Source organism: Silene latifolia, chromosome X (genome assembly GCF_048544455.1).
Source record: "Silene latifolia isolate original U9 population chromosome X, ASM4854445v1, whole genome shotgun sequence".
In the NCBI taxonomy this organism is placed as follows: domain Eukaryota; kingdom Viridiplantae; phylum Streptophyta; class Magnoliopsida; order Caryophyllales; family Caryophyllaceae; genus Silene; species Silene latifolia.
In genome coordinates, this window is record NC_133537.1 from 91463480 (window position 1) to 91486330 (window position 22851).

General features: G+C 39.9%; 1 long non-coding RNA gene across 1 annotated transcript; it reads right to left on the minus strand.

Moving 5' to 3' along the window:
• Nucleotides 1-5435: 5435 nt before the first annotated feature.
• LOC141623458 (uncharacterized) lies at nucleotides 5436-10244 on the minus strand. The gene is made up of 4 exons (XR_012533387.1): nucleotides 10092-10244; nucleotides 9567-9679; nucleotides 6968-7053; nucleotides 5436-5637 (listed from the first exon to the last, which is right to left on the minus strand). It is a non-coding gene; the product is annotated as an uncharacterized LOC141623458 (long non-coding RNA).
• Between the last annotated feature and the right edge of the window lie 12607 nt (nucleotides 10245-22851).

Sequence of the window (22851 nt, forward strand, 5' to 3'; positions counted from 1 at the left end):
CTGACCACTTACTCTCAAAATAAGTAACGAGGTCATGCCCCAACTTGGATATAAATCCACCAAGTCAGGAACACAGAGGCTATCAAGCAGTGAACATACACTCGTCAAAGACTATAATGGCCTATCTATGATGAAGGCCGAAATACTCACCTAGGACCTAGTCCCAGCTAGTCCCAGCTTGAATACTTTAGCCCACACCACACAAGACAAGTAGGACACCCAATTCAAATTGAAAATCCAACAATATCTCCAATATCAATAATAATCCAAATTCAGCTAACCGTTAATCTCATAATTCATGAGAACAAGCTAAAATGGCAAAGAGGCAACAAGATCAAGTATAAGGCGACCAATTCATCCAACAACCAACATGTGAAATGATAATTACAAATATCAAGACATAACATAAAATTTCTAATAACAACCAATCTCACCTCAAAGACAAACCCTCGACCCGAGTCCCGCGACGGGTCATCGGTCAAATCGAGGCTGACTGGTTTAAACCTAGTTTGACCAAACTCGTTCGGTCAACTGCCCACTCGTAGTCTTGGCCTACTTTGGCCCAAATTACAAATTTTATCGCAATATTATTCTCATGCTATTTCCAATTTCTATCATGTGAAAAACGAAAGTAAAACATTATCAATCACCTAAACACTTAACAAACAACAAACACAACATCAACTACTAATGTGACATTAATTCGTCGAGTAACTCGGAATAGTTACCTTACGCTAGCAAAGAGACAAGTAATAACTTGAGAAAGCTTCTAAAACCCAAAATTACTCTTCATCTTCAACCACTTATGAGGCACCTAAAAATTATGTGAAAGGACGATATTAACGAATTATCTTTATATAAAATATGAGAGGGAAATTAATTTAATTATATTTTAAATAAACCAAACTAGCGTTAAAACAATTTATAGACACGGCTCAAAAGTTATTATGACAACCTCAAACTCGGCCTAACCACCAACTACACATGGCCTCCAACTCGTGACTTAGCTAGGTCACTGCCTAGGCCACAACTAGTCCGACACGACCACCACCCGACTACCCATAGCCACCCTTCACCCTACTTCATAACCTGACCCAAAAATCAGTCCAAAACAGAACCCAAAAGATGCCTAAGTTCGACCCCAACTCTAGTCCTCAAATGCAAAGTGAAAACCCACGATGACAGCTCTCGTCCCTGCCCAAAAAGCAGTACCAATCGTCCCCTTAAGACTCCATTCTCGCGCCTAAAAACAGTCCTAGCTGAGCCAACTAAGTCAGCATTTAAAACGGTTTTAGAGCGGAAATCCACAAGTATAAAGAAACTCAAAAACAGACCCTAAAGACTACAAAAATCGCCCCAACACAGAGTCCAAATTAGTCCAAAACAATCCCTACATGTCAGTATACACCGTCTCAACTATAAAACACACCAATTATCACCCAAAACAATCCATACATGTCAGCATACACCGTCTTAAATATACCACTTACTAGCTAGCATCCCAAATGATCCCTAGAGGTCAGTATACACCGTCTCAATCATCTCCACATATCAGTATACACCGTCTCAACTATACAACTGACTAATTAACATCCATAAGGATCCCTATATATAATTATACACCGTCTTAATTATAAAACACACTAACCAGCATTCGAAATAAACATATTTTACAAGTAATATTGAGTAATCTATAATTGTTACCTTTTTCCGATTGAACTAATCATTTATGACTAACAAATCTTCTACAAGACCGTCTATCTTAGCATCTACAACCGTCTTATAATAAATAAAGCTGAAAATATAAATGGGTTTGTAAAAATACATGACGAAAAAGAATTTTACTTACAACGGATTGACGAGAACAACGAGAGGAGCGCTATGGAACAAAAATAGTTGAAAACGGATGACAAACGGAGCACCAGGACGGATTATAGACAAAAATTGAAGAAGGAACAAACAGAAGGACGAAGAAGGACGAAGAAGAAGAAAAGAGATGTGGGAAAATGAAAGAATGAGTGACGAGCACCCGCTAGCTTTGCTATATATTATACGTACGTTTCTTCGTCGTTAAGAAACTTCGATAGTTATTAAAACCGTTTCGAGTTAAATTTAACCGATTTAAGTAAAAGTTTCAGTAATAAAATGGAATCAATAATAAATAAATTTAATGAGTGAAAATAAAATAAACTCAGCTAGTTAACGTAAATAATACAATATCAGCTTGAATCGGAATTATTAGCGATTTTTACAAAACTAACGGATATTAATAAAAATTGCTAATTTAGTGAAATAAGCTCAAAATATCTAATTGGACGGTTTTGTTCCCAAAATCCATCTCGGGTTCACTTAAAACAACTTTCATAAGGACTCGTAAAGAAACGGAAATTATTAAATAAATAAACTCGAACTAACTTCAATAAACTCGAACTAACTTTAAATAAACTTATTAATGATTATTAAAATTAACGTATCGAATTATGATGAAATTAATTAATTAGCTAAGCATAAATATATAAATCGTTAAATGATGTAATTAAATTCAAAATAGCAATTAAAAGAATTTTATCCAACTTAATAAAATACGGGGTGTTACAATCACTCCATCTTTTAAAAAGTTTCGTCCTCGAAACTTGAAAGTATAAATGAAAGGTTATAAAAATAAAACTGAAATTGGAATCGGTAACCAAAACATTTAAAAGGTCACTTATCGTAAGAATCAAAATTCTTTCAAAAGTTTCAAATAAAATTTTAAAACAGAACGATTCTCATCAAAGGAACGGAAGTGCTCTCGTTGCGCATTCAAGAACATCACATTCCAAATCCAAGATAAGGTCAAAGGCAAATCATTTGTATAAATCAAAAATCAAAATACTTTCAAAAACATTAATGAAGAGTTTTCAAAAGTATACGTCTCATTCATGGAACGAAATTGCTCTTGTTGTGCACACAAGAACGCTAACCTTCCAAGTCAAAGACAAATTTAAAACCGAAAATCACTCGTCGACAAGAGTAGAACAAGTTATTAAACGTTTATAATAACGAGTTCTAACATCCGATCAACGTTAAAATCAAAAGAAAAGGTAATCTACTCAAATTTTCTTTTGCAAAAAGCCAAAATAGAAATAAAGTTTTCACTTTTAAACCCAATTGGGAATCAAATTCCTGAAAATATAATATTAAACTTTGACAAAAGCATCATAATTAGATCAAAGTGAATAGAAATTGGATAAAATTTACAAAAATCTCGGGTTTAGCAACTCAAAACCATGATAAAGAAGTCTATACTCAAAGAGCAATTAGAGAATTAAATCGAATTTTCATTTTTCCAAATCTTTACAAGTAGGGAAAATTTTGTAATAGTAACATAAAATTTTTAACAACAAACCAAAAATGGTAGCTTGAAATATTTAGAAATTGTGCGAAATGAAAAGTAAGTTAGACATCATAGATACAAGTATGCTAAGAGGGTTCAAGTTTAACCAACAAAAGAGGTATGATGAACTTCCTAGGGATAAGAATTGAAGTCAAATTTACACGGATGTCAAAGATAGAGTTTCACATGATACGAGTGTCAAACTTAAAGGAGGAGCAAGATGAAGCGAGGAAATGAGGTATGAACGGTAACGCTCATGATCAAGGAGAAAGGGAAATTAGACAACAAGGAAACTTAAGCAACATGTCAGGGTGTGAGACTAAAAGAGTCGAATCATAAAGATAACTAGTTAACAACCAGTAAGAGATATTAGAATTAGGGAGGTATTCAAGACAAGGAAATAACGAGTAAACTTTTATACTTAAGAATCAAATCCAACCAAGGTATGAACAAAAGGGAGGAAAACGATTAATGGTACGAAAGAGGATTTTAAGGCTTAATCCATACGCTTCCTAAAACTTAAGGTTCTCTCTAACAAGGTCACGCCTATTAGGGCATTGTACCTTCATGACAAAACGACCAAATCCCAAACAAGGGTCAAGGTAAAATAAACGCTCGCTTAAGGGGTGATAAATCGGTTAGGTACTTCTTCCACCTATCTTATCACATATTAGGATTTCCCTAAACCAAATCTACCACTCAAGTATAAAAGCATCTCTTTATCTCAAGCACTCGACACAACCTCAATGTTTTAAAAACCAAAGAATGAATTGACAAAGACTTCTCAACAAAGTTCTCAAGGAACAACTAACACCAAATCACATCCCCAATCTATACGGGATTGTTAACATCTAAAAATGGGTTTTCTTCCAAATTCATATTCTAAACTTATCTCATGTTTACTCCTAAAGTGACGACGCTCAACCTACTAAGCTTTCAAATCCCAAACATAAACAACAAAGCCAAGTTCTATAACTTTAATCACATAGGCAACTCATTCCTAACACAAAGAATCCACCAATCGATTATACTCACTTTGTCAAGGAACTAGGTATAAGAATCACTAAGTATGTCTCATCATATTACCTAAATCTTTCTAACATCACATCCTCTCAAAACCAGGGTTAAGGGTCAGACACAAACAATCTCCTCAAAAGTCGAATTTTCCAACCAAGGTCAACATTTCTCACAAGAAAGAGTACTATCTAATGGCGTTAAGGGAGGATAAGCAAAGAACAAAGGACAAGTTAGGAGTACAAGCGTAGCTTTTAAAGTAAAACAGAAGGGAGTTTAGAAGGAGGATAAGCACCAAGAGATTAAGAATAAGGCGAGATACAAAAAGAACAAGAAACATCTTCAAGGAAGTAGAAGCATTCTTCAAAGGTTGAACAATCTTCAATCCTCAGCAATAGGCACTAAATCTTGATCTTCTTAAAATATAAGTGTCCTTTCAATGGAACGGAGATACTCTTGGCGATCACTCAAGAACATCAATATTCCAATTCAAAGACATAAAAATACATTTTTACGCCAACAAATGATAAAACTAATTATCAGACGTCTCCAATAACAAGCTTTAACACTAATTGACGTTAAAACCAGTGAAAAACATTAAAATATTTTCAAAACCTTTAGTTCAAATTTTTTTTTTTATAATAAGGGTAATAACTCCATTAGCTATAGATAAGCTCACGGTCATTGATCCAAGAACGCAACAATTATTAAATGACAATCAACAAACAGGTTAGTACCTAACAAAGAGCAAACACAAAGAGACTACAACATAAGATCCTAAATCTACCTATCTTACCCATCTCTCAAGTTTATTATTTCAAGGTCAAGTTATTTATATTGGGGTGCACAAACGTGCGTCGGGAGCAAATATGCTCTGATACCAACTGTGACACCCTCACTTATCGCGGAAAAGTAAACACGTAATTCTAGAATAAAACTGCATGGATATGTTTGTAATAGGTTCAATTGGGTAAAAACCTGTAATTTTAAAACCTGAACCTGTTATAAAGATATCCAAATTGGAAGGTGTCAAACATACAAGGTCTAACTAGAAGAGTCATAACATAACCATCGCTAAAGTCGCGAATAGCAAATTATACAACCAAATGTAAAGAGGGAGACATATGTCCCTAAAATGTATGTGACATAAAAAGTGTTTAAGGGTCACAATAAAATAAAGCCAATATAGGTTCCAAGGTTACTTTGCTCGCTAGCTCGTCCATGTACCCCATATATGCATCACCTACCTGTCATTCGCATTTTATACAAATACGAAAGCCACAGTCAGTGGGGAGTAACTCCGAGTTCTCCCAGCCACGAAATGTCATAATTAATATAACATGTAAACATAAGAATATGAATACGAATCACACAATGCCTTAGCATATAGATGCTAGACAGTCGTGCTTATCATGTGAACAACAATATAACAACACATAGTCCTAGCATGTGAATACTAGACCGACTCATACTACACTATCATGTGAATCACATAACATCCAGGAATCCAAACTCTATCAACCATAGCCGGCTTGCATCTCACCTTCTATGATTCATAGAATCACCATACAAGAAAGGACAATATATCAAAGACAGGCATAAGTTCTTAGTACGGTCAATAGTCACTCTGTAACTCGAGTCTATACCACGAGGTAGGGAAGGTAATCGAACCGGTATCTTGGCTCAGAGGTTCTATCAAAACATGGCCAAGACACAACACAACCCTAGCCTAAAATCACTTGAGACCTAGACATGCGGATACACACCACCGCACCCAAGACCCACAATTTTATAAAACCATGTGAGTACCCTAAGGAGTCCACCAAAGGGTTGGCTAGTACTTAAGCTGACCACTTACTCTCAAAATAAGTAACGAGGTCATGCCCCAACTTGGATATAAACCCACCAAGTCAGGAACACAGAGGCTATTAAGCAGTGAACATACACTCGTCAAAGACTATAATGGCCTATCTATGATGAAGGCCGAAATACTCACCTAGGACCTAGTCCCAGCTAGTCCCAGCTTGAATACTTTAGCCCACACCACACAAGACAAGTAGGACACCCAATTCAGCTGACAATCCAACAATATCTCCAATATCAATAATAATCCAAATTCCAGCTAACCGTTAATTTCATAATTCATGAGAACAAGCTAAAATGGCAAAGAGGCAACAAGACTGAAGTATAAGGCAGCCAATTCATCCAACAACCAACATGTGAAATGATAATTACAAATATCAAGACATAACATAAAATTTCTAATAACAACCAATCTCACCTCAAAGACAAACCCTCGACCCGAGTCCCGCGACGGGTCATCGGTCAAATCGAGGTCGATGGTTTAAACCTAGTTTGACCAAACTCGTTCGGTCAATAACTGCCCACTCGTAGTCTTGGCCTACTTTGGCCCAAATTACAAATTTTATCGCAATATTATTCTCATGCTATTTCTAATTTCTATCATGTGAAAAACGAAAGTAAAACATTATCAATCACCTAAACACTTAACAAACAACAAACACAACATCAACTACTAATGTGACATTAATTCGTCGAGTAACTCGGAATAGTTACCTTACGCTAGCAAAGAGACAAGTAATAACTTGAGAAAGCTTCTAAAACCCAAAATTACTCTTCATCTTCAACCACTTATGAGGCACCTAAAAATTATGTGAAAGGACGATATTAACGAATTATCTTTATATAAAATATGAGAGGGAAATTAATTTAATTATATTTTAAATAAACCAAACTAGCGTTAAAACAATTTATAGACACGGCTCAAAAGTTATTATGACAACCTCAAACTCGGCCTAACCACCAACTACACATGGCCTCCAACTCGTGACTTAGCTAGGTCACTGCCTAGGCCACAACTAGTCCGACACGACCACCACCCGACTACCCATAGCCACCCTTCACCCTACTTCATAACCTGACCCAAAAATCAGTCCAAAACAGAACCCAAAAGATGCCTAAGTTCGACCCCAACTCTAGTCCTCAAATGCAAAGTGAAAACCCACGATGACAGCTCTCGTCCCTGCCCAAAACAGAGTACCAATCGTCCCCTTAAGACTCCATTCTCGCGCCTAAAAACAGTCCTAGCTGAGCCAACTAAGTCAGCATTTAAAACGGTTTTAGAGCGGAAATCCACAAGTATAAAGCAACTCAAAAATGGACCCCTAAAGACTACAAAAATCGCCCCAACACAGAGTCCAAATTAGTCCAAAACAATCCCTACATGTCAGTATACACCGTCTCAACTATAAAACACACCAATTATCACCCAAAACAATCCATACATGTCAGCATACACCGTCTTAAATATACCACTTACTAGCTAGCATCCCAAATGATCCCTAGAGGTCAGTATACACCGTCTCAATCATCTCCACATATCAGTATACACCGTCTCAACTATACAACTGACTAATTAACATCCATAAGGATCCCTATATATAATTATACACCGTCTTAATTATAAAACACACTAACCAGCATTCGAAATAAACATATTTTACAAGTAATATTGAGTAATCTATAATTGTTACCTTTTTTCCGATTGAACTAATCATTTATGACTAACAAATCTTCTACAAGACCGTCTATCTTAGCATCTACAACCGTCTTATAATAAATAAAGCTGAAAATATAAATGGGTTTGTAAAAATACATGACGAAAAAGAATTTTACTTACAACGGATTGACGAGAACAACGAGAGGAGCGCTATGGAACAAAAATAGTTGAAAACGGATGACAAACGGAGCACCAGGACGGATTATAGACAAAAATTGAAGAAGGAACAAACAGAAGGACGAAGAAGGACGAAGAAGAAGAAAAGAGACGTGGGAAAATGAAAGAATGAGTGACGAGCCTGCTAGCCTGCTATATATTATACGTACGTTTCTTCGTCGTTAAGAAACTTCGATAGTTATTAAAACCGTTTCGAGTTAAATTTAACCGATTTAAGTAAAATTTTCAGTAATAAAACGGAATCAATAATAAATAAATTTAATGAGTGAAAATAAAATAAACTCAGCTAGTTAACGTAAATAATACAATATCAGCTTGAATCGGAATTATTAGCGATTTTTACAAAACTAACGGATATTAATAAAAATTGCTAATTTAGTGAAATAAGCTCAAAATAGCTAATTGGACGGTTTTGTTCCCAAAATCCATCTCGGGTTCACTTAAAACAACTTTCATAAGGACTCGTAAAGAAACGGAAATTATTAAATAAATAAACTCGAACTAACTTCAATAAACTCGAACTAACTTTAAATAAACTTATTAATGATTATTAAAATTAACGTATCGAATTATGATGAAATTAATTAATTAGCTAAGCATAAATATATAAATCGTTAAATGATGTAATTAAATTCAAAATAGCAATTAAAAGAATTTTATCCAACTTAATAAAATACGGGGTGTTACATAATGATTATATGACTGATCTTATACCAGGTACTTATACAACCTATAAGAGCTCCGATGAGATATGCACATCATCAACGGAATGTGAAGATCAGTTCACAGCGTACCCGGTCGAATACTTAAATACTCTCAGGATGTAGGGTCTACCAAATCACGAACTAAAATTGAAGGAAGGGATGCCGGTGATGCTCCTAAGGAATATTAACCCAACGAAAGGATTGTGTAATGGAACTCGCCTTATTATAACCCGACTCGGTAAATTTCTCATTGAGGCGGACATAATAACTGGTTTGCAAGTTGGAAAACGTGTTATAATCCCAAGAATAGTAATGACTTCAAATGAGCACAAGATTCCGTTTGTTCTAAAGAGGAGACAATATCCATTGAGGCCGTGTTATGCTATGACAATAAACAAAAGTCAAGGTCAGTCGCTCACTTTTGTAGGCGTTTTCCTACCTAAGCCCGTCTTCAGCCACGGTCAATTGTATGTGGCAGCATCAAGGACAACTTCTCCAGAGGGATTGAAATTCTTTATTGATGATAGTAAGCAGAAATACAAAGGACATACAAAGAATATAGTCTATAAGGAAGTATTTACAAACTTACCAGTTGTATTTTAAGTGTTTATTATGACCACAAACAGTCAACCATATATTAGAAGATGAATTTATAACTTAGTTATGTCTAAAAGTATTCAAAAAATCTAATAATATGCGAGTAAGAAGTATATACCTTAAATTTGACCACACATGCTACGATGCAACTGATGCTACAATCCCGTTCCCACCATTATTTACACCAGAAGTTCACCAAGCAACACCACCGGATCAACCTCCAAACATAGCCTAATTCGATATGCGATAACAATAAGAGGGTGTTATAGAATTTGGTATAATAATAAACAATCAGTTAATGGAGCAAGGACCCGTGGACAATAATTCAATATCCAACACACAAATTATCATTTATGAGATGTGAGATCAACTCTTATACATTAGCAATTCCCATTGTGTGAAAAGATAGCTTAATTGAATAACTTATTTTAACGAGGGATCGTCTCATAGTGTGAGACCGTCTTATTCTAAAATTTGTGAATCTTATATTACGAGATAGTTTAATTGCGTACACCGTTGATAACAAAAGAAAAAATCCATCTTACGCATGAAGAGGACACACAAAATCAGATATTTGGGAAATGGGATTATAGTACCAAAATCATACAAGAGATAATTAATAGGTAGATCGGGATGAACATACCGGATTATGACACGAACAGAGTTTCGGAAACAGTAGAATAAGGAGGAACGAGATCGGTCAATAGAGCTAACAGGAGGAAGGTGAGGACTGAGGAGGTAGGTAAAGACTGAGTTAGGTGTATCTAATTTTAGCTTTTCATTTTTTTTTTTAATTTTTTACATTGACAAATGTTTATGAGTTTATCGTTAGGTGTATCTAATATAAGCATTTTATTTTTTTTAAAAAAAATTTATTGACAACTGTTTATCCGTTTTTTGGTGGTAAAGAATGGAGACCATCTTTTATTTATCAGTTCGTCTCACTATCCGTCTATTACTATAGACGGACACTATCCGTCTATTACAATAGACGGATAGTGTCCTTCTCACAAGTTAATATGAATAGTGCAAGTGGGCGTATCCATTAACCACACAAAGGGGAAAACTGGATCGGTAAATAAAGCCAAAAGGGGGAAGGTAAGGAAGTAGATGAAGAATGAGTACTATTGCTATAAACGGATAGTATCCCTCTCACAAGTTAATATGGGTAGTGTAACTGGGGGTATCCATTAACCACCCACTTTAATTTGTTAGAGGGCAACTATCCGTCTATAGCTATAGACGGATAGTGCCCGTCTATAATGAGAATTTGTGTTTATCTAATTAGAGTGAATAATTTGTAAAAAGATATTTTGGACGATTTCATATGTTTCATTTCATCCAGACAAGTGGTCACAAGAAAAAATGAGATATTAAAGAGAAGATGGAAGGGTGAGGGATAACATTGGAAGCTTTGTATGAGGACACACGAATAATGCATTTACGGTTCAATAAGGTGTGTTACAATTGGCATGGATCGTCTGTTTTAGGTAAGTAATACAATTTGTATGATTCGGAGGGAGTATAAACATGGATTTTAAACAAAAGCAAAACATAAAAAAAAAATCATCTTATTACTATTTGAAGGGTAGATATATAGTCCAAACAAAATAGTCCCTTGGTTGATTGTGGCACGAGCCGACTCTTTACTTTCACGCATGTAAGTATCATAATAGTAACACCTCATCGATAATATTTTATCAATTGGTTTAAAAATAATCAATGTAATTGACCCGTACGAAGTACGGGTTTTAAAACTAGTAATTATTAAATACGGAGTATTACAGTTGCTCTTCTTTTTCTTCTTCCTCGTGCTTGTTCGTTGCTTCGTCAATGTCTTCTCTAATTTTGTATCTTGTTTTCTCCAATTTCTTATGTTTTCCAGTCTTCTGATTAATTTTATAAAATCCTTTTCGACTTAAATCCCTTATAGTCAATATTTGCTGGTTTTCGTCACCAAATTCAAACCCGGATTTAAGAGGCTCGATTATCCATATCAAGTCCCTTGAATTCGTCTTTTGTAAATTATTTTCAGTTTGCTTTCGCTTTAATCATTTATTTTCCATACTTCGTTCTATCTTGGTTTCATTTTAATCGTCTTACCTCGAGTTTTTTATATAAAATCAATCCCGACATCGTAATTCATGTAAACCGCCATAATATTTCGTTTAGATTCGTTCTTTTTCACTTTATGATGATATTAGATGCATGTAATCTGTCTCAATCACTTCTACTTGAGTCATATGCTAATAATCAATGTAAACTAACCGATGAACAATAACTAACCCACAAGTCTGACTTTCACAGTTGTGGACAGCGGGCCGCCCACGGGGGCGCTTGGGTTGGAAAAGAGGAACAAGCATTTGCATTTTTGTATGGAGTCGCCACCAATTTTTATGGGAAATTGGAACCGTTCGAATACCTCGTGTCATGTCAAGACACAAAGTAGAGACATGAACACTAAGCAATCGTTACCCTTAGCATTCTATGTCTAGAATGACTCTCGTGGATGCCAATGAACACGGGTGTTCACAGATATCTGGAGTAAGGGGTGAGGGTACGTATTAGGAAGCTCTTTTGATCGAACACCTAATCCCGCCCGCCTCGATAGCGGCCTCTACTAATGATTAGGGAAGTTATTCGTACTTGATATATCGTCGGCTATATGCATGCAATGCAACATCCAAGTTTTGATCCTAACATGTGAGAATTAGGCTAAGTCGGTTGACACGTAATTAGCAAACAATTGGGTCAAAGTAGGATTTAATGCTCATTTACATGTGAAAACATACAAGCAATAAAAGAAATACAATAATTATGAATTACAATAATGAAAATTACAATAATTACAACGGAATAGGCGATTTATGTCGAAAATACCTTTAAAACGGATAATTTGAGAAAAAGAATAAAAGAATAAATCAACGAACAGGAATTAGCGTGATATTACGATTAATAGTTAGTTAATATGTAAGCTAATTAAACTAGGTCAAGCGGTAAACGGAGTTCGGGGGGACGAACTCGGCCGAACAAAAGCAGCAGAGTCGCTGCGTCCTTTGAATAAGCGCGCAGACGCTGCGTCCGTTCCTTATTTCGATTCTGCCGTAATGAAGCCGTAATTGCAAGCCGTTAATGTTAATTGGTGAATTTAATGATCGATTGATGATATTTACTCGGATGAAAGTGATTAGCATGTTATTTAACATATGAATGGGTCATGAAAACAGTAAAACATGGATAAGACGGAATTAAACGAATTAACATAAGATGAATTAATGATAGAAGTGAAAAATATTAATGAGTCAAACAAATTAAATCAATTAACTAAGTTAGATACGATGGATTAACGACGAATATGTGATGAATACAACAAAAGACAGATGAAAGCTATATCAAAGACGAATTCCAGAAACCCAATATTGATAAATTAAATCTCTACAACCCGGAATTGAATTCAAAGGCGAAAACCCGCAAATATTGGATTATAAGGGATTTAAGTCGGATTTATGATGGATAAAACATGTTAATGATGAATAATAAATATACATATGAATTATATTCTATCGTGATGAAGAATTGACAAACAAACAAAACAAACAAAAGGATTTGACGAATAACAGAGGACGAACGAAGAAGGAAGGAAGCGAGGAAGCTGCGGCGGACCCTCGAAGAGGCGCAGCGAGAAGCGCGCTCCTTCAAGAGGCGCGGCGATTCTTTGCGTCCTTTCTCGACGGTTATCTACTGGAAATCCGTAAAAAGAGGTTTTTAAAGCATGGTTTTAGAAATCGGTTTTAATGGTATTTTCGACATAAACCTTACAATTGATGATACAAAAGGTAAATACAATAAATAAATAAGGATTATACACCCTCAGAGTTACATGTTGACGAAACGAGAAGGACTAAGATATCGATTAGTGATGCTCGACGCGAATGCAAAGAAAGTGCCCTCGTAAGAGGAAAACGATTAATTAATTAAGTTGATTGATGTGTAGTTGGTCAAATTGGTCGGTCATGCAAACGGGGAGGCTGGTACTCAGAAGGATCCGAGCTTACGTGGTCGAAAGTTCAAGCACGTAGACGCCAAAAAGTAAGAACAAAGTCTAGAATGCAAAGGGAGAAGAGAAGGGCGGACACTCGCGTGAGAAATATGAGGAGCGAAGGCTCCTATTTATACTAATCACGTGGAGGAATTAGGGTTTCGGAGACTCTTTGGAAGTGAATCTCGGAAAGATATGAAAAAGATACGAGAAACATGCGAGAAAGGACTGGGAAGAAGCGGCGCAGCCCACTGCGTCTCTTGGAAGAGGCGCGAAAGACTGCTTTGCGTCTGTTCCCAAGGGGTTTCCTCCTGCGGAAGAAAGATTTCCGTGTTTGAGTTATGGTAGGATGGAAATATGGGAAATTGTTTACTAAAAGATAAAATTTATGAAATATGGAATAGAAATATCCGGAACATTCCAGAACATTCTGACTCGGGATTTAATGGTTGACAGAAAATGGAGACGGTTTTAGGCCCGGACTCCGAATGTACTCTAATTACTGTCAAAACGACCGTATCGGCACGTAGATGACAACTAAGAGGTAGACATTAATATTTGAGCAATCACTTGACGATAATCTTACGAACTGTCACAAATCGTTCCGCGTACCAAACATGCGGCCCAATCATCACCGGGTGGTTTGCGAGAGGTGCAGAAATGAGGTATCTACAGAGCCCCCACTTTGACTGAGGCTTGGACAAGGCGAAAGTCAAAGTATAGCCATCAGGTCAATCGAAGATTACAACCTGACGACTATGGCGACGCGAGCCGGTTCAAGGGGTCTGAACCAAGGACCTGTCGTCGGGAACATTTTAGAGTCTGTCGACTATCGGGGAGGGTCGTTTAAAGTCCATTAGACTACGTAAGGAGGCTCGCCAGCCATAAGAAGAGACCATACCTGAGACTTCTTCTCGAGATGCTTCCGGAGGTGCGTAGGAGCTAAGGTTAAGCATGGGAGCTAAGGGTAAGACCTAAAAGATATATAAGGATTTGTGCTAGGGTGTGGGCCCTAAAGGAAAGCATTGACGGGAAGGAGGCCAAAAGTAAGTTCAACTTAAGGGTAACTAAAGCTTGGGTATAGGAACTCTATAGGTTTGGGAACTTCTGGAGAACGACTCCTTGTCGAACTCCGCGGGGAAACATGAAATATTGTGAGTAGCAGGACACGGGCGGGAACTGCTGAGAGAAAACTGCTTGGGTAGTCTTCGAGAAATAATTGCGAGTAGCAGGACACAGGTGGGAACTGCTGAGGGGAAATCTGCTTAGGTAGATGTCAATCCTCACGTCTTGAGAGGGACCAGCACGTCCGCTTACTCTCGCTGGAGACATGATTAGGAGTTATTCTTCTTGTCATGAGAGGGAAAGTATATCCGCTTACTCTCGCTTGAGACATAATGAATGTGTGTCGAATTCTGTGAAGGAATAAATGCTCGTTGCGACAAGCAAAAGGTCTTGGAAGGAATAAATAACGTGCGACAATCTGCTGCGGGCTTGGAAATGCGGGCCGGAACGAAAGAAAATCGTCAAACGGACCAAAAGAGTAAAATAGCATCGGGGAAGAGGCGCACCAAAGATGGGCCCACAAATAACGAACTCATAACGAATTTTTGAAAATCCGTATGGAGGGAACACAAGGAAGAGGCGCAGCAAGAGCTGCGTCTCTTGGAAGAGGCGCAGCGCCTGCTGCGTCTATTCCCCAAATTGGTTTTTCTGCGTAAAAACGCGATGAATCAGAGGGATTGTTTCATTTGCTCGAAACACAAATCATACAATTTCTCTCTCAAATTTTCACCATTTCCGCCAAGGTTTGATCCCAAAGCTTGCATTAATCATGACTAATCGAGGTATTTATCTCAATCTTGCATTAATCATCCATATTTGTCCAATTTTGAGCTGAAAGATCTAGGGTTTGCGACCCATTTGATCGAAAATTTGGGGCTTTTCCCCCAAACGCATTTGCCTTGTCAAATTGACATTAGAAATGGATAGTAGGTAGTGTTAGGAACACAACCATGTATTTGTCTCGAATTTTTGTCAAGTTTTGAGCCTTTGAGTGAAGTTTGAGACGGTTTTACAGCTGAACCGTAAATCGCTTCGAAAATAGCCTTAGGATTGCCCATTTGCGATGAAACTTGATATTTGGGATCCTTGAATGATGGTTAAACTTTCTACCATTTTGGAATTTTGGTTTGTGACGGCTTTTTTAGGACACCTTTCTAGGGCATAATCGCCATTATAACGAAATGCTGCCGAAATTTCGACCCGAACCCGGAACTAGGCTTCAAACTAGACTTGACTTGACCCAAATTACCACATGAGTGATCGGGTTGGTGGAAATGTGGCCAAGGATGGCAAGAAAAGAGCGGTTTCAGGGCTTGGAAGGCTCGAAAATCCCTTAACCAAGGCTCGTCGTCACGTGACGTGGCCTAAATTTGCTTTAATGTTGCAGGTGATGAGGCTTCTACTTCTGGGAGAGCTCCCATGGAGATAGACGCTGCTACTGTTGAGGAGGCTTTAGAGCAGGCCTTCACCGCTGCGGTGATGGCTGCTGGGGACGAGTTTCACGAGGAGGAGGCCGTCGATGAGGAGGAGGCCCCGAGACGGGCCAATGTCGGACGAGGAGGCCGTCAGCTGAGAGAGGCTCCTGCGTGGGCTGAGACTTGGGAGAGCAGGCACCTGGTGTGGGCTGCAGAGGGTCACCTATCCAACAGGACGGTGAAGAGTTTGGTAAATAGGAATTCACTACTCATTACTCATCCTCTTTCATTCTTTTATTCAAATTTCTTTCAAATTTCATTCAAAACTAAAGATAGCTTTGTTTCAAATCACAATAGGAGGCCGGGAACATCAGGTCGTTCTCGGGTTACACGACAGCGATGGAGCACTATGAGCGGATGTCGGCGGAGGAGAGGGCCATGATCGAGCGTGGAGCGTTCGGTCCTTTGGTGCAGGTCTGGAGGGACATCGCGAAGAGGAAGTTGCGGGCTAACCTTAGCCTGGTCCGCGCTTTCTTGGACCGATTCTGGGATACGACTTCCACGTTCCACATGCCTTTCGGTGAGGTGGGAGTCACTCTGGAGGACTACGGCATGATTTCTGGTCTGCCGTGCGGGACCGAAGAGGTGGAGTGGCCGGAGACTACCATGAGGGCGGACTCGGCCGAGGCGAGGAGATTGATCGGCTGGAACTTGTCGCCGAAGGTCTGTCACAAACGCCGGGTTTGATACGATTCTTACGTTCGAGACTACTTTGCGGGGAAGACCCGGCGCTGGTGACGATTGATGGGAGGGAGACGGCTCCTCCTCCTTGTACAGGTGGCGAGAGGGCCCGTCTGTGGCTCTGGTGGTTTCTGTCTTCGATTTACCTCGGAGACAAGGGCGAGAGGCTGTCGACGAAGCTTCTTCCCTTCCTTTCTGACCTGAGTTCCCTGGGACGTTGGGACTGGGTCACTGCTGGTTTTGCGGTCCTCATCCGCTTCATGAGGGCCATGGTTCGTCTGGAGTTGATGGAGAAGGGGACTTCTCCTGGTGCTGTCGGGCCTGGACTACTGCTGGAGGTATGAACCTTCCTTTAGACCAAAGTAAATTCCTTTCTTTATCCAATCACGAAAGATCGTCATTTGATCATTTTGCTTTTCAGGCGTGGGTGTACTCCTACTTCCCGGGCCTCGCGCCCAAGAGGACGGAGCCGCTGGAGAGGGCATATCCCGTGGTGAGGGATTGGGTGATGTGCCGGACGAAGAGCAAGCGTTCTTCTCACAACGTCTACCGGCGGGACGTGAACGCTCTTCAGCTGAGCAACGTGAGTATCTTACTCATATTCACTTGCTTCTTATGTTTGCTTTTAATTGATCATAGGAATGATCCTTGCTTTATCTTGTCACAGTGGGTGCCCAGACCTTGGGCGGAGTACGCTGGAGCGCCTCCTTTTGTGGCTGAGGTCCTTCGACCCAGGAGCTCGAGCCGACTGTTGTTGAGGACGTCGATGGGTCCTGTGTGATACTTGGGCTAGCGCTTGGCTCGTCAGTGCTCGTGGGACGTGTTGACGGTTCCCGTCGATCCTCCCAGGACGATGTTTAGGGAGCCTTCTGAGGCTGAGAGGGAGGCGGACTTGGCTGGTGCCAGTGGCGACGCCCTTCTTCTTCCTGGCGAGGACTACTCGGCGTTCCTTTACGGGAAGTTGGCGTACTGGCCGGTAGTGGTGAGAATCTTTTATTTTTCCTCTTGATTTGATTATGAGATTTATGATGAAAGATCATCGATTAATGAGAACCATTTGTCTTTGCAGGAGGTCGAGGCGGCGGGCATCGAGCCCCCAGATTACCCCGAGACCCTTGAGTACACTGACGCGATCGGGAGGATGACAATCTCCGAGCTGCGTGACTTTGAAGTAGCTGTGACGGATGCTGGCCTGGACGACTGGCAGCATTTGATTCGGAGGGTGAGCCTCTAACTTGTATAACCTTTGTGTAAGAACACATTTGATTGAGTTTGTTCAATTGTTGAGAATTTCTTTTTTAAAATGCAGGTTGCGCCGTCTCGGTTTGTGGCATTGTGGAGGGTGGCCAACCGGCTGCGAGCTACTGCCGTCGAGGCACTTGTCGGCGGTCGAGGTCGTCAGGTATGAACCTTACGCCTATTTCCTTTTTGATTTTTGATTTTTCTAGTTTTGCTTCAATCGATTGACATGAGCCAATTTATTGTTTACAGGGTGACCGCGGGCTGGAGCGAGAGTTGACCCAGTCTCGGGAGGAGACAGCTCGCTTGTTGAGGGAGCTCGAGGTTCGGGACGCCGAGATCGTCGTTCTTGTGGCGAGAGTTGCAGAGTTGGAGGGCGCCCAGCAGTAGTTTTGTGTAGCTTTTTTTGTCGTATTTTGCACATTTGTACATTTGGGCATTGATTTCGAACATTTTTTGGACTTTGCTTGGGGCTCGAGCCCCCAGTTTGTACATTTCCTCCGTTTGGTATATATATGACGGCCTGAGTGCCTTTGCTGTTGGGTTGTGTTGCTTGTATCTGCAGGTTAGTTTCGAACAGGTTTGGTAGATGACGGTTTGCGCCGTCATGCTGCCGAAATTTACATAGAAAACACGCAAAGCATACATTTATATATACATATGGCCTTAATTAGCGCGAAACGAGAGACTCAAAAGAACGCGAAAATGCAAAATTTTGCCGAAAATGACCGGACGGACGGTAGGGAGGGTTACCCCCTAAGAAAAGAAAAAAAAGAAATCTATAAGTTAGAAGTGTAGAAATGAAATTAAGAAATAGAAATTAATATATACATGATGAGATTCGGTAAAATAAATGAATTAAAATGAAATTATTTCCTAAAAATGAAAATTATTTCCTAAAAATGAAAATATACAAGTGTGATAAAATGGCAGAAATGTCGATGTCGCCTCGAAATGCGTGCCCGCGAAATTAGGAAACTTGAAACATGGTAATCTTCCCGTATTTACCAAAATAATAACCTGTAGGAATAGGAAATTATTCGTTATGGAATTAGGAAAGATCCCACGCGGAAAATCACAGAAGTGAAGCTGAGGAAGAGGCGCAGCATGAGCTGCGTCCCTTTGAAGAGGCGCAGCAGTCGCGCCCTTTGTTCCAAGGTGGTCTGTTCTGACGGATTTTTGGAAACAGAAATTAGTATAAATAGAAACATCGATGGAGCTTTTATTCACACAAATCTTCCGTCTCTTCTTCGTCTAATTACACAAAACTCTTCAAAATAAATTTTTCATCATGAATACTTTGGAAATTCGCTTGAAGGAATGGACCAACGAATTTTCAAATATGGAGAAGCATGATATGGGCTCTTATAACTTTGGATCGTTGTTGAGTTTGAAACTCATCAAGGTTGTTAAACCGTTCTTGGATGCTTGCCTTGACTATTGGGACCCGAACTACCATGTTTTTGCGTTCCCTGGAGGTGATATTTGCCCCTTTCCTGAAGAAATTGCTGCTATTGGTGGGTGGGATCCCGAACACTTGCCCGCCATTCCTTCTACTTCGCAAGGGTACAAGAGCAAATTTAGAGATTTGCTCGGATTGACTAGACTTGAGGTGGACTGTCTAGTTACCTCGAAGGGTGTGAGAATGTTGGACTTCATAGATCGATTCATCAATAGAGCTGACCCCACTGTTTCTCATGTTGCTAGGCGGAGGGCATTTGGTTTTTGCTTGTTGCATGTGTATGTCTTCCAAGGGCATGTTGATGAAGACTTGAGAGGTGATCCCCGTCTTCTGGGCCTTGTTGAGCAGATGGAGCTGCGCAGGAGCCCAGCTTGCTTATGCTTAGGGGAGATTATTTTGGGCTTGGATAATAGGAAATCCAACCGTGATCTACCGTATTTGGGGAGTCCCGTCAGTTTGCAGGTAAAAGACACCTTTTCTTTTTTTTCGTTTTTTTTTTTTTTTTTTTTTTTTTTTTTTTTGTTTTTTTTTTTTTTTTTTTTTTTTCGATGTCTAATACCTGCTTTTGGTAGGTTTGGCTTATGGAACGGCTCCGATTGATCGAGCCCCCAATTCATGCGCTTTCCTATCATGCTCGCTCGATTGCGATGAGGACAAGGTTGTATATGGTGGACTTCACGCGGGTTTGTGATTACTGGAAGAACAAGCTGAAGAGCGATGATGGCCCGTTGATCAGGTGGGTCGTACCGTGGTGGCACCTCAAGTCCGTCACTGGAGTGTCTTCTTTGGATCCCACTAGGTCCGTGCGCATTCCTGGATTGGAGTTTATGGTGTGCATCTTCCCGGAAAGGCTGATGAGACAAGTTGGGCTGAAACAGACGATCCCGAGGCTTGATACCGTCCCGTAGACTGCTAGGGCGCTTACTACAGAGAGCCGAAGAGAGTGGGCCATTAAATGGGCCCAAAGAAACATGTGGTTCTTGAATTTCTCCGCCAATGCTTTATGGGTGTTGGATTCTTATCTGAGATGTAGAAAGGCTACTACTCCGGAAGAGCGCGAGAGACTGAGGAAACGCGAGCCTGTCGACTACAAGGTGCGCGAGGGAGAGAAAGAGAAAGAGAAGCATCTGACAGAGGGAGAAGAAGAAGCCGGGTTTCAAGTTGTTCATCCTTCGAAGAAACCAAAGACTACTCCTGTCGCGGAAATAGTGATTGGCAAGAATGGAAAGGCTAGGCCTCGAGAAAGACCGTTGGTGATTAGGTCTGAAGTGGCGCAAGAGCGTCCGGCTCGAGGTCGTGACAAGAAATACGACAAGAATGACAAGGGCAAGGGGAAGATGGAGGAATAGCCCGAGTCTCTTTATTATTATTATTTGGTTATTATTATTATTATTGTAATAATAAAAAGGTGGGGTTTTTAGAATCCTAGCCTATTCTATTTTCATTATGTAGCGTACTATTATTATTAGAAAATGAATGAAATAAAAAAGGGTTAGATGGTTATGAAACCGTTGTGATTTTCTATTTATTATTCTTGTCGAATTTCAAATGCAATGCAAATGTCCTTCTATTTACATTTTAGATATAATGGGTTGAATCCTGTGAAGGATTGCCTACGTATTCACTTTAAAAAAGCGAAATCAAACCCTTGCGCGTAGTTCGAGTAAATGTAAAAGAATAATTGTTCTAAACAAGAGCTTGTAATGAACTTTATAAAAGAAGCATGAGCTTTTGCTTACTCTGAAGGTGCAAATTAGTTTATTTGATGATATGAGGATGACGAACTTGTCAAGATGCAAGAGCACAGTGACATTAGCTTATTTCAACTTGGCCAGGGGCCGTTTATTTAGTGCCACAAGAGCGACACATGGGGTTACGCGAGGCGCGTTTTCATTCCTATTCTAGGCATAGTATCGTTTCAGTTGGTCAAGGTTTGTTGGGTTTGAAAACTCATTCCCGTCTAGGTCTGTGATACTAACCGCACCCCCTGGGAGTATGGATTTGACTAGAAATGGTCCGGCCCAATTAGGTTTGAATTTTCCCCGTGGGTCGACAGGTAAAAGAGCTCTAACCGATTTAAGTACTAAGTCTCCTTCTTTGATGTTTCTTGGCCTAACCCTTTTGTTGAAAGCTCGTTTGATACGTGCTTGATATGTTTGGACATTATGCAAGGTGCGTAGCCTGCGTTCATCCAGGAGGATGAGTTCTTCATATCTATCCCTCTTCCAATCGGCTTCCGGGATTTGACTTTCGAGTAAAATACGCAAGGATGGTATTTCTAGCTCGACTGGTTGTACAGCTTCCATGCCGTAGGTCAAATATAAAGGAGTAGCCCCAGTGGGCGTCCTGACAGACGTACGATACCCCCATAAAGCAAAGGGTATCTTGCTTGGCCAATCTCTATAGTTGTCAATCATTTTCTTGAGAATTGTGACAACATTCTTGTTTGCCGCCTCTACCGCGCCGTTAGTCTGTGGTCTATAGGGCGAAGAGTGGTGATGCTTAATCTTATATTTGGCTAGTAATTGCTCGGTCTCAGCTTGGAAATGTGATCCGTTATCACTAATGATTTCATGTGGGCAACCATACCGACAGATGATGTTGTTTTGTATGAAATTTGCCACATTTTTAGCTGTAAGACCAGTGTAGGAAGCCGCTTCCAACCATTTGGTAAAATAGTCGATTGCTACTAGAATGAAACAGTGACCTCCTGTTCCGGCTGGGGTTATCTTCCCGATTATGTCAATTCCTCATGCAGAAAATGGCCAAGGGGATGTCATTGTATAGAGCAATAAAGGAGGGACGTGTTGCACATTCCCGAAGATTTGGCAATTGTGGCAATGTCTTACGTATTTGATGCAATCGGACTCCATTGTGGTCCAATAATATCCCAAACGTGTGATTTTCTTTGCCATCATGGGCCCACTCATGTGAGGACCGCATTCTCCGTCGTGGACTTCTTCCATCACCTTTCGTGCCTGTGAATGATCAAGGCAACGTAGGACTACACCAAGAGGTGTTCTTTTGTATAATTCTCCTTGCATGAGAATGTATTGGGAAGCTAGTAGGCGTATAGCACGTTGTCCCCTCTTGTCCATATCCGGTGGATATGTACCATTAAGCTTAAAATTCAGGATTGCTTGGAACCAGGGTTCCTGCGCGATTTCCTCTTCATCGGTGATTTGGTGGACATAAGCCGGCTCTGACCGTCGTTCGATGCACAAAGGCATTTCCACCATGTGATCTGGCATATTAATCAAAGATGCAAGTTTCGCAAGAGCGTCTGCAAATTGATTTTCTTCCCGAGGTAGGTGTAGGTAGGTTACGTGATCAAACAATTGAGCGACTTGGTCTATTCTAGCCTGATAAGGTGCGAGGTTTTCGCCGGATTTTCCAAGATCCCGTAACTTGGTTGATGATCGATGATGAATCCCCATGTACT